Genomic DNA, 22,674 nt, shown 5'->3' with positions numbered 1-22,674 from the left:
ACATGACTGGTGATGGCAGACTGGTGAAAACATGTCAGAGACCATACCAGTGCTTGGTAGTTTTCCTATGGACCTTCTAAAAGGGTCCTCTGAAAACCCCCTTTACTCATGTTGACAAGTATGCAGCTCACGTTCTCTTTATGGCTTCCCTGTGCAGTTACAGCATCTCAGAATCGACTGGACATTTGTCGTATCTGAGGGGGAAAAGGATCAGATGTCCCCAAAGTATGCTCCGATACAAGTCAGATTCGAGTGAGGTCTTTTATTGGAATGAACAAAACAAAAGTCTTAAAGGGTTTGGTTTACAGGAGCAGGTCGTCTTCACCTGTTCCAGGAATGTCAGGAGGGACGGGGCTTCCAAATCCGCAATCTGGAGATGACCAGGAAGTAGCAGGGGGAAAAAGGAACAAGAAAGCCACGAGTCAGTGGACGGCGCTGAATATCTCAATTAATGGGAGGGGAACGTGAGGTTTCACCAATGCATAAACGGAACGTGGAGACCAGAGAAGAAGCGTTGTGCGGTGATCACTCACAAACAACCTGTTCCCTCCCCGTGACTTCGTGAACCTCTGTATACTGTATCGTACCTGCATCAGCCACCCTCCTCCTGGAGCGTGGTGGGGTGCAGGGCGGTGCTGCTGTCCTACGGGCAGCTCTCTACGGTCAAGGACGTTGGTAGCAGTGGTCTTCGAGTCGTCTTCAGGGGCTTCTTCAAGCGTCTTCTTCTCCTCCTCGTTTACTTTCCTTGGCTCCTCGGCGTGCGCGCCAGGATGACCGGTTACTTCCCTTTTCTCCCGGCAGCCGTCATCTGATAGGTATCCTGGAGCTGACGTCACGCATTCGGGTTCCTCCTCTCGCCAAGTCCAGGGGAAATTAAAGGACAGGAAGTCAGCATTGCCCTGTTCGGAGCCCTTACAGTGACGGACATCAAATTGGAATAGCTGTAGGGCCAAAACCCACCAGAGTACCCGGTCATTACATCCCTTGTTTCGCTGTAGCCAAGTCAGAGGGGCGTGATCTGTGTATAATACAAAAGGCCTGCCTTCGAGGTAATACCGTAGCTTTTCTATACCCCATTTCACTGTCAGGCACTCTTTCTCAATGGTAGGTTAGACCCGCTCTCTAGGGAAGCGTTTTCTGCTGATATATAGAACCAGCTTTTCCAAGCCCTCATTGTCATGCTGGGACAGTACTGCACCAATACCGACCCCGGATGCATCCGTTTGGAGAATAAAAGGTATTTGGAAGTCAGCTGTTAACAATACGGGTGATGTGGTCAGTGCTGTTTTTAGGGTCTGGGAGGCTACCAACTCATTTCTTGAGGGGGTGTGGATCTGGGAGGCTGTGGCCGATTTTTTAAGGAGATCTGTTAGGGGAGCCGCTATGTCAGCGAACTGTGGAATGAAACGCCGGTAATATCCCACTAGGCCCAAAAAGGCCTGGAGGTCGTGTTTGGTGGTAGGAAAAGGGGTGTCCTGGATGGCCCTCACTTTTTCTGCTTGTGGTTCTATCATGCCTTTCCCCAGCAGATATCCGAGGTACTTCACTTTCTGAAAGGCGAACCTGGACTTTTTGGCATTGATGTGTAAGTGGGCAGCTCTTTGCTCAGAAAAGATAGCCCCTAGATGAATCATATGGTCATCCCATGTCTTGCTGTACACCACTATGTCATCTAGGTAGGAAGAGGAGTATGTCAGATATTGGGCTAAGAGAGTGTCCATCAGTCTCTGAAAACTGGTAGGGGCCCGTGCAACCCGAAAGGTAGGACAGTGAAATGGAATGGACCGTCTGGGGTGTAAAAAGCATCTTACTCCTGATCCTTAGTGTTCAGGGGGATCTGCCACTAGCCTTTGGTAAGGTCGATAGTGGATATGTACTAAGCCTCACCAAGGCGTTCTATTAATTCGTCCATCCTGGGGAGGGGATAGTCATCCTGTTTAGAGATACGGTTCACTGCCCGGATGCTGCCATTCGGTTTCGGTACGAGCATGATAGGGGAACACCAGTTGCTACGGGATGGGTTTATGACCCCTGTCTCTAGCATTTGTTTTACCTCCTTCTGGAGTGCCAGACGTCGTGCTTCTGGGACCCTCTAGGGGCGCTGTTTCACTGTGACACCCTCCTTGGTTGGGATGGAGTGCATAGCCAGATGAGTCCGTCCGGGTTGATCACAGAATATAACCCTGAAATAATGAAGGATGGCATGGATATTCTTCTTATAATCCCCGGTCAACTCGTCATTGATTATGGTGAATTCAACAGTGTGTGATTGGGTTTCCACTGTTGAGACCGTATGTGCTTTCTTTGGTTGAGGACCCAGCCATTTTTTAAGGAGGTATGTGATACATCTGGGTCTTAGTTGACGACAGGGCTAGGATATATGTGGTTTTACCCACTTTCCTAACTACTGGAAAAGGCCCTTGCCACTTCTTCCTTAACTTGTGTGTAGAGGAGGAAAGCAGTATTAAAGCCCAATCGCCTATCTTCAGTTCTCTTAAATGTTTGCCTTTTTCATATGATTGTTTTTCTTTTTCTTAGGCTTTCTCAAGGGAGTCATGAGCTACAGCACTTAATTTATGAAGCCGGCCTTTGACTTGGTTGGCGTAATCCAACAAGGTCTGTGCCTCCTGGGCACTGTCCTTTTCAGAACTTTCCTTGGCAATTTGCAGAAGCGTACAGGGCTTCCTACCAAAGAGGAGTTCAAAGAGGGACACCCCAAGGCTGGTCTGCACTTGGCTTCTGATAACGAACAGTGCCAAGGGGAGATGCTGATCCCAGTGTTTCCCATGCCCTGTAAGGAGCTTCTTAAGGGTAAGCTTGAGGTTGCCATTATATCATTCCACTAAACCATCAGTCTGAGGGTGGTAGACAGAGGTTTTTATGTGTCTGATGTTTAACTGGCTACAGAATTGCTTCATCAGCCTCGACACAAAGGGGGTTCCTTGGTCAGTGATTATGTCATGGGGAAACCCCATCCAGGAGAATACCTCTATAAGCCTCTGGGTGGTGGTGGTAGCAGAGTATAAGGGCAACGCTTCTGGATATCTGGTTGAATAATCAACAATCATGAGGACGTATTGATAACCCCTTAGGATTTGGGAAGGGGTCCTATAAGGTCGATACCCACCTGCTCAAATGGTTTGCCAATGATAGGGAGAGGGTTCAAGGGGGGTTTGGAGGAATGTAAGGAGTCTTTCTTTGGCAAAGAACACATTCCTGGCAGTACTTTCGAACGTGGCCGTGGACCCCCGGCCAGAAAAAGCTACAGAGTATGACTTGGGACGTTTTCTCGGCCCACAATGACCTGCAAGGAGGTGGGAATGCGTAAAGAACAGGATTTGGTCCCAAAAACCTGTGGGTACTAGTAATTGAGGTTCTTCATCTTCCTTGCCTACCCTATATAGAAGCCCGTTTCTCTCAATAAAGCAAGGATATATCTGTTTAGGGGCATTAAGGGTGTCTTTGGCACTCTGCCATGCATTGCTAAGAGTGCTGTCATTGAGCTGGGCAGTTCTAAAGTGAGTATCAATAGCCCATGGTTCGGATGCCAGGAGGTTGTTGTGTGGGTTTTGTGTGTCTGAGCTGGTTTTGAGAACCTCTCCCAACAGATCAGAAAACGGGGGGTTATCTATACCGATGATCAGAGGCTCAGGAAGGGGAGGTAGAGCCCCTACATCAGCCATAATTTCTAAACCTTGCTGGGTTTGTAGTGTTATTTTGGCTAGGGGGTTGTGTTTAACATCCCCGTGTATACATCTGATACAGACATCTCTGCCGGATAAGAGAGATGAGGGGGAAACAAGCTCATATCGCACAACAGTCTACAGCCAGAGTCCAAGAGGGTGGTTATGGGGTGGTCATTCAGTCTCAAACTCACATAGAAAACTGGACCAGTCTCCTGGGCGTACAGTATTGACTGAGGCAGATAACTGACGTCAATGGGCTCCTCTTCAGACTTTTCCTTCCACTTCCTGCAGAATTTGGCGATATGGCTCCACTCCCCGCACTCGAAACATTGGGGGCCGGTAGAAGGGAAAACCTCTGGTCGTCCTGATCGTGTTTTTGGGGGATCAAAGGAAGCTCATGTTTTTCTCAGGCTCCTTCATAAGACTCCTGTTTTGGGCCCTGGTATAGGACGTGGCCATTTCCACTGCATGTTCTAAAGTAAGACCCACATGTTGGCGCAGCCACCTCTGGGTCCCATAGGGTAACGCCCCCAAACATTGCTCGAGATATATCTTGTCCATTGGCCTCCAGTGGTATGAGCCAGCGATCAGCTGCCTCCTTTATTTTGTAGAAAAGAGCCTTTGGGGTGTCTCCTGTTGCACCATTTTCTTGTCTACAGCGAAGGCGGTGGGCCTCTTCCTCAACACCCAGTCTATCAAGTATAAACTGTTTCACATGGCCATACACAGTGGTTCCATCTTGGTTGGCTATCTGGTAAGCAGCCTGTGCTTCACCAGTGAGTAGAGGTGCCAGGTAAAAGAGCCAACAGTCTGCAGGCCAAGCGCTAGCCCTGGCAGCCCGTTCAAAGTTTAGAAAAAAACAAGACTGGATCATCCCCAGGGACATACTTCTGTAGCGGTATCACAGTTCCGGGTAAAGCAGGAGTTCTTCCTTGTCCCAAGACCTGCAGTAGCTGTGTCTGTCCTTCCGCCAACTTTGTGACGTTTTCTGCCTGGGTTTGTATTGCTGAGGTGAACACAGCCAGATCCATTTCAGCCTGGTTGGCATTTCTTTTTCAGGGCACCTTCTAGTTTGCTCTGGGCCTCTCTCATCTGGGCTATAACTTGTTCCATCTTGTGTCAGATGGGAATACATGCATTCTCCACCACTTTGTCGCATCTGAGGGGGGGAGGATCACATGTCCCCAAAGTATGCTCCGATACAAGTCAGATTTGAGTGAGGGGACGCGTGAAGGAGTTTCCAGGCATACCGTGAGGGGAACAGTTCTTTCCTGTGCTGCTGCCCTTGCTCTTGGATTGTTCGTGCTGGTGCCTCAGGGGTCACGAAGGCAACAGCAGTGGCCGGCTGTTTTACCCAGACTACAACCCCCAGAAGGCCTAGCGCACGCAGCGCGATCGTGATCAGCTGAGGGGAATCCCTCTTAAACCCAGGGCGCTCATCACAGCGCGGGACGCGCAAAGGAGTTTCCAGGCATACCGTGAGGGGAACGGTTCTTTCCTGTGCTGCTGCCCTTGCTCTTGGATTGTTCGTGCTGGTGCCTCAGGGGTCACGAAGGCAACAGCAGTGGCCGGCTGTTTTACCCAGACTACAACCCCCAGAAGGCCTAGCGCACGCAGCGCGATCGTGATCAGCTGAGGGGAATCCCTCTTAAACCCAGGGCGCTCATCGCAGCGCGGGACGCGCGCGGGCAGCACCCGGACGAAGCCCGGATAAGGCTGGGCTGGGCCTACCCTCTATCATTTGTGGTGGGACCTTGCTCAGCCACAGTGCCTTTCGACGTTGCTGTGAGGGGCTTGGCGTCCGAGTGGCCCAATTCAAGAACTGTGAGTTGCTAGAGAGACTTGTTACCATTTGTTAGTTGTGTACTGTACCAAGCTGCTGTGTTTTTCCAAGGGAAGGCGGGGTGTTCATAAAGAGGTTCGGCCCTATTCGTCCCAGCAGCATGTCTAAAATGAGGGCTGGCGATAAGCCGGGGGGGACACTTGACGATTATTTAATAAGAGCAGAGTCAGCATTGAACTTAGAGATTCTAGCGGTGGAACGTAGACTCTCCCTAGATCCTACTAACTCTTATCTTCCATGTGCCCAGTTACAAACTGACTCGTCTACCTCTGTTCATTCCAGCCCAAAAGATGGTAACATTTCCCACCCCCCGCACACACTCCCCCTGTGCAGGAGTCTCTGGTTCCTGTTCAGGATTGTGTCTCCATCCAGAGTCCTTCCAGGGTTATAACAAGAGGGAGGTTAGCCGACAAAGTTAAAGGCAATAAAAAAGAAGCTACGAACAAATCACAGAGAGGCCAAGGGAAGAGTAAACCTACTGTAGAGCCGCTTCCCTCCAAGCCTAGTGGGCCCATTGTGGAAGGGCGCAACTTGGACCATATTATTATTCCCTCCAGCCATGCCCAGATACAACCTCTTCTGGATTTACTTCTTGTTGGCGTCTAAGAACATCTAACTAGTCTCCTTGTCCCTGTTCATCAAAAATTAGACCTTGTAGCCAACAGGTTGGACCAATTGGAAGCTAGATTCCCAGGCAACAAGCTTTTAGTCCCAGGGCCCCCTATATCGTTGAACGGAGTGACGCCAGTGGAGGTGCCTAATGTGGCCGGTTGTACTAGATTACCAAGGCCTACAGGGGCTGTGCCCTCGCTACCATCTATAGGGGAAGAGAATGACACCGTCTTAGGTCATGAAGTTGTTACAGATAGGGGTATGAATACTCATCATGACCGACAAAGACGCCCTTCTCTAGTTAACAGGGATGGCACTGAGGGGGAGGGTGCAGGACTTTCCCCACAGCCCACTAGCCTACATCTTCCCCCCCAAGCCACCCCTTATACGATTATCTTGGCAAACTTTCCACCCCTCTTGGAAGGATCTTATGAACACTGGTCCAATCTTAAGAACAAATCCCTTCATTATCTGAGCTCCAAAATTGGAAATAGCAAGGCCCTATTTGATGATTTTAATATGGTCAGGCGCATTAAATGGATTGGACAGTCCCACAAGTCTTTTCCAGGGGATTGCGTTGTGTTAAGTTTTAAGTCTCCTGCTCTAGTTAAATACATACTGGAAGTAGCCCATCACCTTCCCCCAACTCCTAACTCAATTAAGATCCTCCCACTGGGTTTTTTTTATAGGCCAGGCTTTATACAACCCTTACGGGATAACTGTAATTTTCCAATAATTCCCGTTAGGTTAGATAAGCCGATTGTGCCCTTTAATCGTTTCGAAATTCTTTCTACATTGGAGGATAATGATTGACATATGGATGGTTCCTTACACATCTCAGTGCCTGCTCCAGGGTTGATGGGTCCGATTTGTCATCTGAGCCAGGATATTATCATTATGACACCTTCCCCTAAAGATCGCTCCTGTTTGATTAATTCATCTGGTCCTAACTTGCTACCATCTGTTGAAACGATCGTCCCCCAGTCTGTCCCAGGTCAATCAGCTGGAACCAGGGCTGAAAAGTCTTTACTAAAAATGGGCTCCTGGAACATAGCAGGGCTGGGGTCAAGGCTTGATATTCCTGATTGGGCTGACTTTGTTGATGAGTTTGGAATATGGGCATTTCAGGAGACCTGGGCACTGTCTCCCCACTTTCGTACAGGGTTCCTGAACTTCTACAAACCTGCTATTAAGAGTCACAGAGGCAGACCCATGGGGGGCCTAACCACCTGGGTCCGTCAATGCGAAGGTGTCACCGTGACAGAGGTTCCAATTGATAGTTCTGATATTCTGATTATTAGGGTTAAATCCCGTAGCGGCCTCAACCTCCTTATTATTAATATCTATGTAAGAGGTCTTCCGGGAGGCAAATGCTCTCCCACATGCCATCTATTGGAGAATTATTTAGAGACCGCTCCTATGCTCACTAATAAGATTGTGGCCGGAGATTTTAATGTTTGTTTCGAGCCTTTGGGGGTCGACTATGGGGACTTTACAGAGGAAGAAGACTCAACTTGGGGTGTTCCCATGTTGGAGTTGGAACCAGTAAGCAAATGGTCTCATGCTGCCCTTTTCATGAAGGGCTTATGTTTAAATCAGGGCATGAGAGCAGTCAATGGTCGAACCAAATCCGATAGGATGGGGAAGATGACTTTTGACAATGGGAGATCAGGGAGCCGAGTTGACTACATATTAGTCGGTTTGGATTTGTGGCCGCTCATAGACGACATGGAGGTAGTAAGCAGAGTCGAGAGCGACCACAACCCCCTTGTACTGTGTATCAAGGATAGCAGCTTTGCAGCCTCCCACACCTCCTCTGATGGTTGTTCCCCTATAGATGTCATCCTTACCAACGATCTCAGAAGGGTGAGATGGCCGAAAATCGCCACTTGTGAACTTTCACGAGCGGCCATTAGAAAATTAATTAATAGTACCCTGGCCTCACTTAATCAAATGGAATCTCAAAATCTGATCAAGGATAATATCCGGGACACCCACAACAAACTCTTTGCTGAGCTTAAATCCTTTTTCGTGAAAAGTCTTCCCGCCTCTGGCAGGGGTAAAGAGTTGAGGCCTTGTACGTGGTACAACAAGGATTGTAGATTGGCCCAATGTGCTCTGAAAGAGGCCATTAAATCTGGCTCTCTTTCTACCATCCAAAAATGTAGACTTGCTTACAAAACCGCCCAATCCAAGGCCAAGCAAAACTGGGATGAAGATCGTTGGAGGGATTTATATCAAGCATGCCACGACCGTAACATGGTCCAATTTTGGCACCTCCTTAAATGGGGTAATTCCCCCTCAGATATTCGCCCCTCTAATCAAGTAGAACCACAACAGTGGGTAGCGTATTTTGAGGAACAGTTTAAGGTTGGTACTCCGTCGGACAAGCCGATCTTCTGTCCTCCAGGTGTTGAAAACACATTAAAATTCTCCCCTGGTGAAGTTAAGCTAGTCTTACGATCAATCAAGAGCGCCAAAGCCCCAGGACCAGACTGTATCCCTGCCGATTTATTTATTCAGGAGCAAGATGCATGGATTCCATATCTGACCCTGCTGGCTAATGCCCTTGCGGGTGGTGCTGCTGTCCCTGATTCGTGGCTCGGGGCAGAGATACTGCCGATCTATAAGAAAGGCGATCGCTCTGCCCCGGGCAATTATAGACCTATTAGTTTAATAGACGCAGTATAAAAAATTATAGCCCGACTTGTTCTGGGTCGTATCCAAATCTGGATGTCCGATTCGGATGTGTTGTCTCCCCTTCAGGCAGGTTTTCGATCACACACTGGGACCCTGGACCAAGTATTCAGGGTAGTACTTCTGTACTGGAAGGTTGTTTTTCTGGGGGGAGGCACGCTGTATGCGGCTTTCATAGACCTAAGGTCTGCGTTTGACCTTGTGCCGAGGGACAAGTTATGGAAAGTACTCTTGGATATGGGCATGCCAAAAGAACTGGTTTCTTTTCTGGTCACCATTCATAAAAATACGTATGCCCGTGTCCGTTGGGGTAAACCCGGGGAGCTGACTGACAGATTCAAAGTATCCAAAGGTGTCCGACAAGGGTGTGTACTCGCTCCCAACTTGTTTTCATTATTTATCAATGGGGTTGTAGATTACTTCTTAAATTGCCCTACTGATGCACCTACCTTGGCAGGAATGAAGATTCCCCTGCTCATGTTCGCGGATGACACCCTTTTGGTCTCGAAGACGAGACAGGGTCTGCAGTTGGCCCTGTCTCACTTCGAGACCTTTTGCCGCGAGCATGAGCTGGAGATAAATGTTGGGAAGGCCAAGTTTATGGTGTTTCGCGGCCCCCGGCGGGTTAAGGCGGAGGTGTGTCTGGGTGATGTCAACTTATCCCAAACGGCAGTGTTTACTTATCTTGGGGTCACTTTTAGCGAGACATGCAGCTGGTCCCACCAGCTGGATCTCCTCGCTCTCAAGCATGCTCAATTGGGAGGAGCTTTGCTGAAAGAGCACAAACACTCATTAACAAAACCAATAGCTCCTCTCATGAAGATTTATGGCTCGAAGATTTTACCTGCAATTTTATATGGAGCCGAGATTTGGAGTTTCAATAACTTGTCTAAGCTGATGACCGCCCAGAATAAATTCCTCCGGTCAGCTATCGGACTTCCCCAATCTACCCCGCGCATCCCCCTATTATATGATCTGGGAATTCAACCTATAGAGGATTGGGCAGGGTATAGACCCCTGGCGTTTTGGCGTCGTCTGTGGACGACACCAGAACTAACTAACTATGCAAAAGCCCTCCTGGAGATCAAAGGGTTGGAGGGGTCGCATAGGATTCCCTGGTTGTCTAGCATCAAAACCCTGTTGTTTGATCTCGGGATGCGTGACCTATGGGCTAACCCCGAGACAGAAGTCTTCCCGGCAAAAAAGGTCCTTAAGGATGCGTACTGGAATTATATTAAGAACAGGAGATGTGCTTCCCCTATAGGTTCCACGATGACTGTTACTTTCCTAGCTTTTAAGGACGAGTCGGTCTACGAAAGCTACTGGGATACAATCCTGAAGTTTCTCGATCGTAAACTGTATCACCAGTTCAGAGTGGGTGCCCTACCACTGCGAGGACTCACTAAAAGTTGGAGTCCTCTTGGTAGTGACAAATGCCCCTTTTGTTCAGACATGACGGAAACTATGGATCATTTCCTTTTTTGTTGCCCAATTTACCATCTCCCCAGACGTATCTGGCTTCGACCTGTCTGCAGATTAATGAGTACCCGTTCTGCACAGGTTGCTAGTAGAATCCTGAAAACAGATACTTCAAAACCTATAGTAATTGGTGTTGCCAAATTTATCAGTTGGGCATGGATCCTTAGGGCCAGGAAACTTAAATCGTGAACTGCGTTGTTAGCTGTCATAAATTAGCATTCTCTTGGTCCTTGGGCTAAAAGGCGCGTCCCTATTTGCATTTTATTGTATTTTTTAACTTGCAGCGATTATTTTTAGTGTATTATTTTATGTAACATTTTAAAGGTTTTATAGTCTGTTTTGTATTGTATATGAATTGTATTGTAGTTGAAATTTTTTAATATGTGTAGAATGTCTTTTATGATGTGAATCGAATAAAGACTTTTTTGACTGACTGACTGACTGAGTGAGGTCTTTTATTGGAATGAACAAAACAAAAGTCTTAAAGGGTTTGGTTTACAGGAGTGGGTCCTCTTCACCGGTTCCAGGAATGTCGAGAGGGAGGGAGGGATGGGGCTTCCAAATCCGCAGTCCGAAGACGGCCAGGAAGTAGCAGGGGGAAAAAGGAAAAAGGAACAAAACAAGCCACGAGTCAGTGGACGGAGCTGAATATCTCAATTAATAGGAGGGGAACATGAGGGATCACCAATGCACAAACGGAATGTGGAGACCAGAGAAGAAGCGTTGTGCGGTGACCACCCACAAACTACCCGGTCCCTCCCCATGACTTCGTGAACCCCTGTATACAGTATCGTACCTGCTCCAGCCACCCTCCTCCTGGAGCATGGTGGGGCGATGCGCGGAGCTGCTGTCCTCCGGGCAGCTCTCCATGGTCAGGGACGTCGGTAGCAGCGGTCTTCGAGTCGTCTTCAGGGGCTTCTTCCAGCTTCTTCTTCTCCCCCTCATTTAATTTCCTTGGCTCCTCAGAGTGCGTGCCACCGGTTACTTCCTTTTCCTCCTGGCAGCCATCATCTGATAGGTGTCCTGGAGCTGACGTCACGCATTCGGGTTCCTCCTCTCGCCGTGTCCAGGGGAAATTAAAGGACCCACCTTGATCCCATACCTGTAGTATCAGGACATCTGTGTCACCGAGAGCCTCTGAGTCTCGTACCCCAGGAGCCTCCCGACAACATTGTAGGTGCATTTCTGCTCATGCTGATATGGCCTCATCTAGACTATGGTGCACCCTGCCTTTGAGCTAAAGGCCTGCAGTACGGGTGAATTTCCTATACCTTATGCAGTATATGAGGGGCATGGGACACAGGGCTGTGTGCCATGTTGACTCTTCAGATTTCTCTGCACCAAGACACACAGCCTGCAATGGCAGAGTGCATAGTCTTGGTGAGGGGTTACTAGGTGGTACAACCAGTGCTGCAGCCCTGGAAGAATCTCTTCAGTACCCATGCCCTAGGTACCAGGGGTACCATTCGCTATGGATAGGTGTAGCTGAAGTTGTACCAATCGTGGTACAATGTTTGGGAAAGAGATGTGGCACTGAGGACCTGGTTAGCAGGGACCCTGTGCACCTGCAGTTCAAAATAACATCAGGCAAAAAGAGGGGCTAACAATGTAAAAAGAGGCACTTTCCCACACAATACCCCCACAACAAAAGAGTATGAGACTAACCTTTCCCTAGAGAGTCTTAATATTCTAACCTGGAAAGGCCATCTGCATTGGCATGGTCAGTCCCAGGTCTGTGTTCCACTGTGAAGTCCATTCCCTGTAGAGATAGGGACCACATTAACAGTTTGGGGTTTTCTCTTTTCAATCAATCAATCAATCAATCAATCAATCATTTGTAGAGCGCACTAATAACCTGTGAGGGTATCAAGGCGCTGATGGGGGTGGAGGGGTGCAGCTACTGCTCGAACAGCCAGGCCTTGAGAAGTCTCCTGAAGGTCAGCAGGTCCTGGGTCTGTCACAGATGGGTGGTGAGGGTGTTCCATGCCTTGGTGGTGAGGTAGGAGAAAGATCTGCCGCCGGTGGTTGTCCTGTGAATGCGTGGAACGGTGGCGAGGGTGAGGTCAGCGGAACGAAGCTGGTGGTTCGGGGTGTAGAAAGGTGAGTCGTTTGTTGAGGTATGCTTGGCCAGTGTTGTGGAGTGCTTTGTGAGCGTGGGTGAGGAGCTTGAAGGTGATCCTCTTGTTGACTGGGAGCTAGTGCAGGTTTCTCAGGTGGGCTGTGATGTGAGTGTTGTGGGGGATGTCGAGGATAAGGTGAGCGGAGTCATTCTGTATGCGTTGTCGTCTTTTCTGGAGTTTGGCCGTGGTTCCTGCGTAGAGGGCGTTGCCGTAGTCCAGTCTGCTGCTGACGAGGGCCTGGGTGACTGTCCTTCTGGTTTCAGTGGGGATCCATCTGTAGATCTTGTGAAGCAGGCGAAGGGTGTTGAAGCAGGAGGAGGAGACGACATTGACTTGCTGGGCCATTGAGAGCGATGTGTCCAGGATGAACACCAGGTTGCGTGCGTGGTCGGTGGGCTGCGGTACGGTTCCCAGAGCAGCCGGCCACCAAGAGTCATCCCAGCCAGAGGGGGTACAGCCGAAGATTAGGACCTCTGTCTTGTCTGAGTCTAGTTTCACGCAACTGTTCTTCATCCAGTCGGAGATGGCCTTCATTCCTTCATAGAAGTTGGTGTGTCGTCGGCGTAGGAGATGATGTTGAGGTTGTGTGAGCGCACGATGTTGGCCTGCGGTGCCATGTAGACGTTGAAGAGGGTTGGGCTGAGGGATGATCCCTCAGCCGCAGGAGATCTTGGTGGCTTCAGATCGGAATGGGAGGAGGTGTACCCTCTGGGTTCTGTCGGTGAGGAAGGAGGTGATCCAGTCCAGGGCTTTGTCGCAGATCCCTTCGTCGTGGAGTCTTGTGCGTAGGGTGCGGTGGCAGACGGTGTTGAAGGTGGCTGAGAGGTCCAGGAGGATAAGGGCCGCGGTTTTGTCGTTGTCCAATAGGGTCGTGATGTCATCAGTGGCCGCGATGAGGGCGGTCTGTGTGCTGTGATTGCTGCAGAATCCAGATTGGGAAGGGTCCAGGATGTTGTTCTCCTTGAGGTAGTGGGTCAGTTGCCTGTTGACGATCTTCTAGATGACTTTCGCCGGGAACGGGAGCAAGGAGATGGGCCAGAAGTTCTTGAGGTCTTTTGGGTCTGCTGTGGGTTTCTTGAGGAGGGCATTGATCTTGGCGTGCTTCCAGCTTTTCGGGAAGGTGGCGGTCTCAAAGGAGTTGTTGATGATCTTCCGTAGTTGGGGTGCGATGATGCGATTTGCTTTGTTGAAGACGTGGTGAGGGCAAGGGTCAGAAGGTGAACCGGAGTGGATGGTGTTCATGGTTTTGATGGTGTTGTCGTCATTGACGTGGGTCCCCGAGACCAGGAGGTTGGTGAGGTAGGGGGGTGGTGGGTCTGCGGTGGCTGTGGCTGTCATGAGGGCCTGGGTGTTGAAGCTGTCGTGGATGTCTGCTATCTTGCGGTGAAAGAAGGTGGCTAGGGCGTCGCAGAGGTCTTGCGATGGTGAGATGTTGTTGAAACTGGAGCTGGAGCTGTGGTTGGCGAGTTCCTTCACGATGTTGAAGAGCTCTTTGCTATTGTGTGCATTGTTGTCAATGCGTTCCTTGAAGGAGGTCCTTTTGGTGGCTCTAATGAGTTGGTGGTGCTTGCGGCTGGCATTCTTGAGGCTGGTGTGGTTGTCCGGTGTCTGTTCTTGGCGCCACCTTTTCTGGAGTCTTCGGCAAGCCCGCTTAGATTCCTGGAGGTCGGTGGTGAACCAGCTGGCTTTTCTGTCGGTGCATCTGTTGGAGGGTTTTTTAATCAGGGCGAGAGTGTTGGAGCAGTCGTTGATCCATTGTCTGAGGTTGCGGGCGGTTGTGTTGGTGTCAATGGTGTCGGTTGGTGGGTCTCAGGCGAGTGTGGCAATGAGCTGGTCTTTGCTGACCTTGTTCCAGCTGCGGTAGGGGATCTGTTGCGGGTGTTGTTGCATGGTGGGTTTCTTGAAGTTGAAGTAGACACAGCAGTGGTCGGTCCAGTGGAGTTCAGTGGTCCATGGGTGAGCTTCGGGTTGGCCTGGAAACAGTTCAGTGATCGTCTGGCATTGAGTTTGTGGAGAAAGTTGGCGTCGTAGTGGCATCGGGTGTCGAGTCTCTCGCGGGGGCCAGGGGGTCTGGCGCTGGGCGCGGTCCAGGCACGGACGGGCACAGACGTTCGGCGCACCATTGGCCCAACCGCGCAGCAGCCGCCATCTGCATGAGCCATAAGAGAAGTCTGTGGTCAGTGTGGACAAGAAAGTGAGAACCAAACAGGTATAGTCTCAGCTATTTCATGGAACAAATCACAGCAAATACTCCAAAACTGCTCTCTACGGAGAAGCCTGCTGCTTATAAAAGCACCATGTTTGTCATGGCCATCATCATTGTTCTGAGATGGGACCATTCCTTTTTCATGTGCATAGGCATCTGTCTGCACTATGAACTTATTGGTGTAATCTGGTGGGTGCTGTCCAGTTAAACTTTTTTGACATTTTCTTAGAGGTCAATTCTGTCAGGGGGCCTGCAAAGAACCCATATCCCTGCACAAACCTCCTATAGTATCCAGTCAAGCCAAGGAGGAATGCCTTGACTTTGGTCTGGGTGGTTGTAGCTTCCCAATCCAGAATGGTCCGGTCTTTGGGCTTTGGTGGCTGAACATGGCACCCTTGCCCTGCCCTATCTGGCACTTGATTGGCTTGTTAGTAAATCCAGCACTCTCTAGAACCTTCAGGACCTTTTGAAGGTGAATCAGGTGATCCTGCCAGGAGGATCTAAAGACATCAATATTATCAAGATAAACCGCACTATTGGACTCCAATCCAGCTAAAGGACTTAATTCAACAACCTCTGAAAGGAGGCAGGTGCATTCTTCAAAGCAAAGGGCGTCACTGTGAACTGGAAGGGCCCATCTGGCGTGAAAAATGCAGATTTGTCTTTTGCTCCAGGTGTCAGCGCTTTCATGTGAGAGCAAAGGTACACAGATATGTGGCTGCCCCCAACCTTTCAATCAGCTCGTCAGCTCTTGGAATTGGATGTGCATCCGTTTTTGGGACTGCATTGAGGCCCCTGTAGGCCACACAAAACCTAATGTCTTTCTTTCTACCTTGGGAATGAGGCATGGGGACTAACACAATTGGACTGGCCCAGGGGCTCTCTGAGGGTTCAATGACATCCAACTACAGCATCTTACTTACCTCAGCTTTGATGCTTTCTTTGACATGATCAGACTGCCTGTATATTTTTCTTTTGACATGTAGACTGTCACCAGTGTACACCAGTTAGTCTGACCAGGGGTCAAACAAAAGAGCTCAATAAACTGATTTTTTTGTTTACAATGTTTATCCTTTTCTACTTCACTAGCCTGGCTGTCTGCGTCATCACTTTATTCTGGCCGCAATTTTTTCAACAGATAATAGCAGTCCGAGAAATGGATATTAGAAAAGAGGCTTTTAGTTTTTTTTTTTGTACTGTGTGTATTCTATGACTAATCCATTGAGTATGTATTTTGAAAATGCACTTGAACAGATGTGTACCTGCTTCCTCTAAAAGTGGTTTTTTTGTCAATAATTAACTAGAATTTTGTAAAAATACGTTTAATTTTTAAACAAAATATGTTCTTGTCATCTGCACATTAGTTGATTAACAGTTTTTCAAATAATCAACCTAGCTAAAGAGAAAAGACACTGGGGCATATTCACAAGGATCTATCGCCGAATTAACAGCACTTTATCGCAGCCAAAGTTGCGATAAATTTATCGCCCCATTCACAAGCTGGTGTTAACAGCCCACAGCACCAGTTTACCTGCGATAGCGGCTGCAAAAAAACATCACCACGGATGACCCCCGCAACTATCGCTAATGAGATGCAGAGTAGGCGTTCCCGTGAAAAAAGCCGCGACAACACCACTACACAACATTCACAATGACCAGACAGAACTGCGATAAGCACACAAAAAAGGCTATAAGGTGCGTTAGCAGCAGTAAAATAACACCTGCTCTGACGTGGTGCTAAGTCTGACCACAGCCTGCACCACAAAAGGGAGCCCAGCCCACAGCCACATCGGAAGGGCAACAGAGGCACCAGGGCAACAGAACATGCAGCCCAGAGGGCCAAAAGGGCAACAATACCCGCCGCCACCACCCCCAGGACCCACCCTCCCCGGCCAAAGACATGCCACATCAGCTACACCCAATCACGCACAAAATTATCCGCATGATGTTGCAGAATCACAACTGGTGACATGCATGTGTCGTCACAAAAATTAGCATCACACATTCATTTCCGAAGCAACAAATCAAAATGTATTAAAATGAACACAGAAATGAAATGAAGACACATTGCGGCTCCCCTCGGGCCAATCCGTAGGTCACAGCCTGCAAGACAAAAATCATGATGAGAAGGTGTGTCCTGCGCACATCAAAGGACAGAGAGAGAGCAAAGGAGAGAGAGCGGAAGAGAGGGAGAGAGAGAGAGAAGAAGAAGAGAGTAGGAGAGAGAAAGAGAGGAAGAGGAAGAGGGGGAGAGAGAGAGAGAAGAGAGTGGGAGAGAGAGAGAAGAAGAGAGTGGAAGAGAGAGCGAGAGGAAGAGGGAGAGAGAGATAGAGCAGAAGAAGAGAGGGGGAGAGAGAGAGAGAGCACCGCCCCTGCGCACTCAGGCCACACTGCTCACCTGCTCATAGTGCAGTCCATTAGGTCACACATCTGAGACAGACCCGTCATCTGAAACAGAGACCAGATACATGTTTGGCACAGTACACACAATCGCACAATACAACATTGCCTGCCCGCCCATGCACACCCAGACAGAGGCACCCCAGACCACCCGCCGCCCATTGAAGCATGCCCGCCCATGCACACCCAGGCCGCACTGCTCACATTCCGCCACCGGCGTGCAGACAGAAGGTCCCACCATGTGCCGCTGCAGGCCACAAGCCCAGGGCCCGCTTACATGGCACACTCCACACCATGCCGCCCTGCTCCGCAGGCCACCAGGTATCACATTTGATGCTGGGTCTTGATTACTTCATGGCAGAGGACTACCAGGGCACCCGGCCTCATCGCAGGCTGCACTCCCACTCAGCCCAATAGGTGCCACCAACTCTGTGATCCCGGAAGCAACACCACGTGGCGGTAGACCCACGCTGCCCGCTGGCTCTGGCCTACACTGCGGTCCAGCAGGGCACACAAAGCCTGAGCAGTCTGTACCACCAGGATGGGGCTTCATCGCAGGCAGCACCCAAAGTCACTGTCGGGGTGCCTGTGCCGGCCGCAATGCTCCAAGTGCCACTAACCCTATGCAACCCCAGTCAGCGCCATGTGGTGGCAAGCCCGTGACAGACACAAGGCCTCGGGTTCCACTAACTCTGCAAGCCCAGTCAGCACCACGTGGTGGCAGGCCCCTGACAGCCGAAAGGCCTTGGGTGCCACTAACCCTGTGCGCAACAATTCTTGGGCCCTTTATGATTGAGAACCGTGGTTCGTCTGTCATACAGTCACCACCAGCAGAGGGGAATGTGAGGTCATCGGCCCCTTATGTTGGCGGAGTTACATGGCCTGTGACGCCTGTGTCGGATGGGTGTGGTGTGCGTGCAAACCTGACCTCAGGGAGTGGCGGTGACATGCTGAAAACTAGACCAGTGACTTGCACACCACCAGCGAGTACACCTGCGAAGGGTGGCAATGAGGCCCCCACCTCAGAGTGTAAGAGGAGTGGTCTGGCCTGTCGTACGCCGGATCTGCGCAGGGACTGCAACAATGACATGAGGGATCTGGGTGTGGTTAAGTCCGTGTCCGGACATGGAAGTGACTGATGCGTGTGTCCTTGTTGTAGCATTCACGGGACCCGGTACCCAAAATGCTGTGTAGCACCCTCTGAATGGCATCCCACAGGGTGAGCATCACTGACGCATGGGACATCACTGTCCCTACATTCACCCACACATTCATACATGGATGATGAACGACATAACACAGCAGTGCGTCACTGTATGTTTATTGCACATCTAGTGCAGTCCTGCGGCTGGAGCGGTACAGAGCAATGCCGAGCACACTACACAATATGGGCCCATGGAGGGCCAGCCAGAGGCCATCCGGGGATGACAAGTCCTGCGGATGAGGTAGGGTACAGTCACCAGTGTGGTCGCCTTGTCATTGGTCATCAAACAGAATATGGCAGGATATGGCAGGCCATGTCGCTGTCCAAGGTGAGGGCATCGGAGTGTATCGGGGGGTCAGTGGTAGGTCATGGGGCCATGTGCGGCACCAAGCAGGACCAGGCCAGGTGGAGGAAATGAATGCTATGGCCTCCTGATCACAAACCCATCCATGTCCTCGTTCTCGTGCATGTGTGCACTGCCCCACCTGTGGGTGTTGCAGTACCGACTGGGGCACTGTGTGCCACTGACACATCAGGGGCCGGAGGAGGGCTGTCGGACGCACTGTGTGGCAGTGACACATCAGGTGCCAGAGTGGATATGCCTGCTGCACTGTGGGGCACTGACACACCAGGGGCGGAGATGTGGATGGTGTGGGGTCAGCAGCATTCATCAGCGCCACGCCTTGTGGCAGCAATGCCATGATTATGGTCTGCAGGGCATGGTAAATCTCAACTACATTTCGCTGATGTACAGCGGTTTCTGCCATCCTTTCCACCTCCATTCGCACCATGTCCTCCATGAGCCTCCGAATGTGTGCCAGCTCACGGCTGCTATTGCTGGAGCCCCTCTGATCGGACAGGTGTTCTTCTCTCCATGTCAGGACTTCAGCGATGTCAGTCAGGGCTCGTTGTACGCCATGGAGTGGGCATAGACACCCATGGATGGCGTCTAGTTTGGTAACCATGAGGTCGAACCCCACCCACACCTGCACAGCCGTCTTCCTCTGGGCCTCCAGCACACGGCATTGGAAGGCTTTGTGTTGTTCCTGGGGGTCTTGGGAGACTGGCGGGGCTGTGGGTGCATCCTCCTGGGTGGTTTGGGTAGTGGGTGGGGTCTCCTCGATGCAGCTGGTCAGCCCTGATCCTGGAGGTGAGTCGCGGATGATGTTAATGATGTCTAGAAGGGCTTGGGTGTCAATGCTGGCGTTGTCCTATTCATCATCAGTGAAGAGTGGCTGGGACTGCTCTGCAGGGGGTGTTGATGGTGTCCCTGCAAGGTGAAGGGGAGATGGTGTATTGTAATTTGTCCACATGTATGTAACTGCATGGTACATGTTGACATTCAGACAGCATGGCATTGTACATTGTGACAGTCTGTAGATCTGGGTGATGATCCAGAGTCATTGAGGGTGTGCACTGTGCTGTGCTTGATTGTGCATGTGTGCCATCGCGGCCATCTCCACCTGTCCCCCCAGTACCTGGTGGTCACTCACCCTGTTGCGGTTATGTTGTGTCCTGTCGAGAAGTGTCTGGTCCCCTGACTCCGGCCACAGCATCCAAACTGATGACTGTCGACACCAGCTCCTGCATGTCATCCAGCTCGAGCTGTGGTGCTGGGCCCACACCTCCAGTCTGCATTGCTGCCTTCTGGTTGGCTGTGAGTTTCTCCTTGGTCTTCCGCATTATGTCATTCCATCACCTCTTGACTTCGTCCATTGACCTCTTGTGCTCTCCAACGGCATTCACCTTGTCCACGATGTCCCGCCATATTCCAATTTTGGTGCCCAATGACACGTTGGAGGTGACGAACAGTTGTTGATGGTGTTTCATCACCTTCGTGATTATGATCCTGTTTGGCTACGGACTGAATTTTGTCTTCCTCTCCTTCTTGTCCTTGCCCTTCCCTGTCCCCGAGGTCCTGGGCTGGTCGTTCGGGGTGCTTGTGGGGATAAGCTCGTCCTCTGTGCCTGCTCCGGCTGCCTCCATGGTGCTTGGGTGTTGGGCAGTTTGTGTTTTTTTCTTTTTTTTTTCTACTTTTATGGAGATTTTTCCCGATTGCCAGGTGTGTGTTGCAGGCCTGGCGCTGCTTACCGCTGATTTCCTCATCGCGCATTGGCCCATCGCAGGTTTTTTGGTGTTGTTGTTTGTGTTTTTATATCCATCGAGGTGGTTGTGTCGCAGACATTGTCCGCAGTTTCGGCAGACTATTACATGGTACCGCCTTGCTGTGAATTCTACCTTGACACAGGGTTATTTTCCCGCGATGGGCTGCGATGTTGAGAGTTGGGTTTAGCTACTCTTGCGGTAGTTATCACACGTTCTTGTGAATATGCCCGACTATCTCTTTTCCAGTTTAAATCATAAAGAGGTAAAGCTTTCTGTTTAATATCAGGAAACCTTCTGTACAAAATAACAAAGTAAATGTGCTTAGAGAAAGCAAAGAAGACTAAGACAGGTTTATGATGTAAGCTTTTCCAGGCGAGAATTGCTTCTGAGTCTTGAAATTATTGACACTTTACACCGTAATGATGGATTCATTGTACTGCACGCCTAGAATCTTAATAGCATTAATAGGGTTAGTGACCTAAACACACAGATCACACACAAATGTTCATAAGGAAGAAAAAAAACATTTACAGCCAAATAATATTGAATTGTATGAAACACTAACGTTTTGATTTGCCACAACCAAATTTATGCGCAAAATTAACTACAGAAAGGAACTAAATATCAAGCCAAGTATGGCTGAAGTTTAGAAGCATAGTATATGTACTTTGCCCGCTCTATCACACAGGTCAAATAAAAATGTATCTTTCAAATACTCAAATGGAGCGCTACCGAAGCAACTCCAAGGTTGTGCTGTACAGTTACCGATTAATTCTTTAAGAAAACTAGAGCCCAACTTATCAAGAAAGCAATTTTGTTCACTGCCAGCCACATTGCTTAAAACGTAAAAGAATAAACGCAGGGCCGAAAACTTTGCTCAGAGGCCCGTGGTGTGCGCTTTTCCATGTGGATGTGCCAAATACCAAGGCTGAGTGGTCTTGATTTCATCTCATGCCCTTTTGATCCACGGCCAGATACTCCCCCCTTTATCCCGCATAATCGAGGTGGTCAACCCTATCATCAATGGTATAGTGAACTCTTCCCTTGCCTTGGGTATTGTACCCAGAGATTGGAAATTTGCCGTTGTCAAACCGTTAAAAAAAAAACAGAATGTAGAGCCCTCAATCTTATCAAACTACAGGCCTATCTCTCTCCTCCCTATCTTGGGGAAGATCACTGAGAAAATAGTATGTCAGCAACTTGCCAGCTTTACTGAATCTGCAGCTATCCTCCATCCTCGACAGTCGGGTTTTCGTCCCAAACACTCGACAGAATCAGCCCTTCTTGAGATATCGGACACCCTGAAATTCATCTTGGACAGTGGCAGGAAGGCAGTCCTGATTCTTTTGAATTTGTCTGCCGCGTTTGATACCATCTCCCATGACATCCTGATTGCCAGATTAATATCAGGCGGCATCACAAACCGAGCATTGGACTGGATAACATCATTCCTGTCTAACAGGAGACAGGTCATCTCCCTGGGATCCTGTATGTCATCTGAACGCACTGTCTCCACGGGTGTACCACAGGGGGCCTCTATCAGCCCCCTGCTGTTTAACATATACATGGCTCCACTGATCTCATTGATCTTTTCCTTTGGAATTGAGACAACATCCTATGCCGACGATACCCAACTCATTCTGTCTTTGGAGGACAGTTCAACATCAGCTGAAGAGAATTTTAAAGCTTGCTTCTCAGCGATCATTAAATGGATATCTAACAATCATCTCTGCTGTAACACCGACAAAACAGAAATTCTTCCCATAGGTAAAAACAACACATTTCAACCCAAAGACTGGTGGGCAGAGAATATCGCAGCCCCTCCATCAACTGTTGAGGTTGCCAGAAATCTGGGAGTTTTGTTCGACTCCTCACTCTCTTTTAAGCCACATGTCCTAAAACTAACGGGGACCTGTTTTGGCTACATTCGTACGCTGAAAAAATTCTTCAATCTTATTCCTTCAGCAGCAAGAAAAACGGTTATAGTGGCCATTATACTGTCACGGTTGGACTACTGTAACAGCCTTCTTGTAGGGACCAACAAATCCTCCCTGAGAAGGCTTCAGGTGGTCCAACACGCAGCTGCTAGATTGGCTTTGGGACTCCCCCGCAAATCTTTGGCCTCGGGGGCTTTGAAGATTTTGCATTGGCTCTCAATTCCTAAAAGAATCCTCTTCAAACTTCTATTGACAACCTTCAGAGCGGTACGAGGAGTGGGCCCGGCCTATCTCTCCGCCAGATTTAAACCTTACATCGCGTCTAGAACATTACGATCTAGTTCGGCCAATCTGTTAACAATAGGTAGGTTTAAACTATCATCA

This window comes from Triturus cristatus, chromosome 2_2, assembly GCF_964204655.1.
Source record: "Triturus cristatus chromosome 2_2, aTriCri1.1, whole genome shotgun sequence".
Taxonomy (NCBI): Eukaryota; Metazoa; Chordata; class Amphibia; order Caudata; family Salamandridae; genus Triturus; species Triturus cristatus.
The sequence above is the reverse complement of the archived record's forward strand: the minus strand, read 5'-3'. Positions refer to the sequence as shown.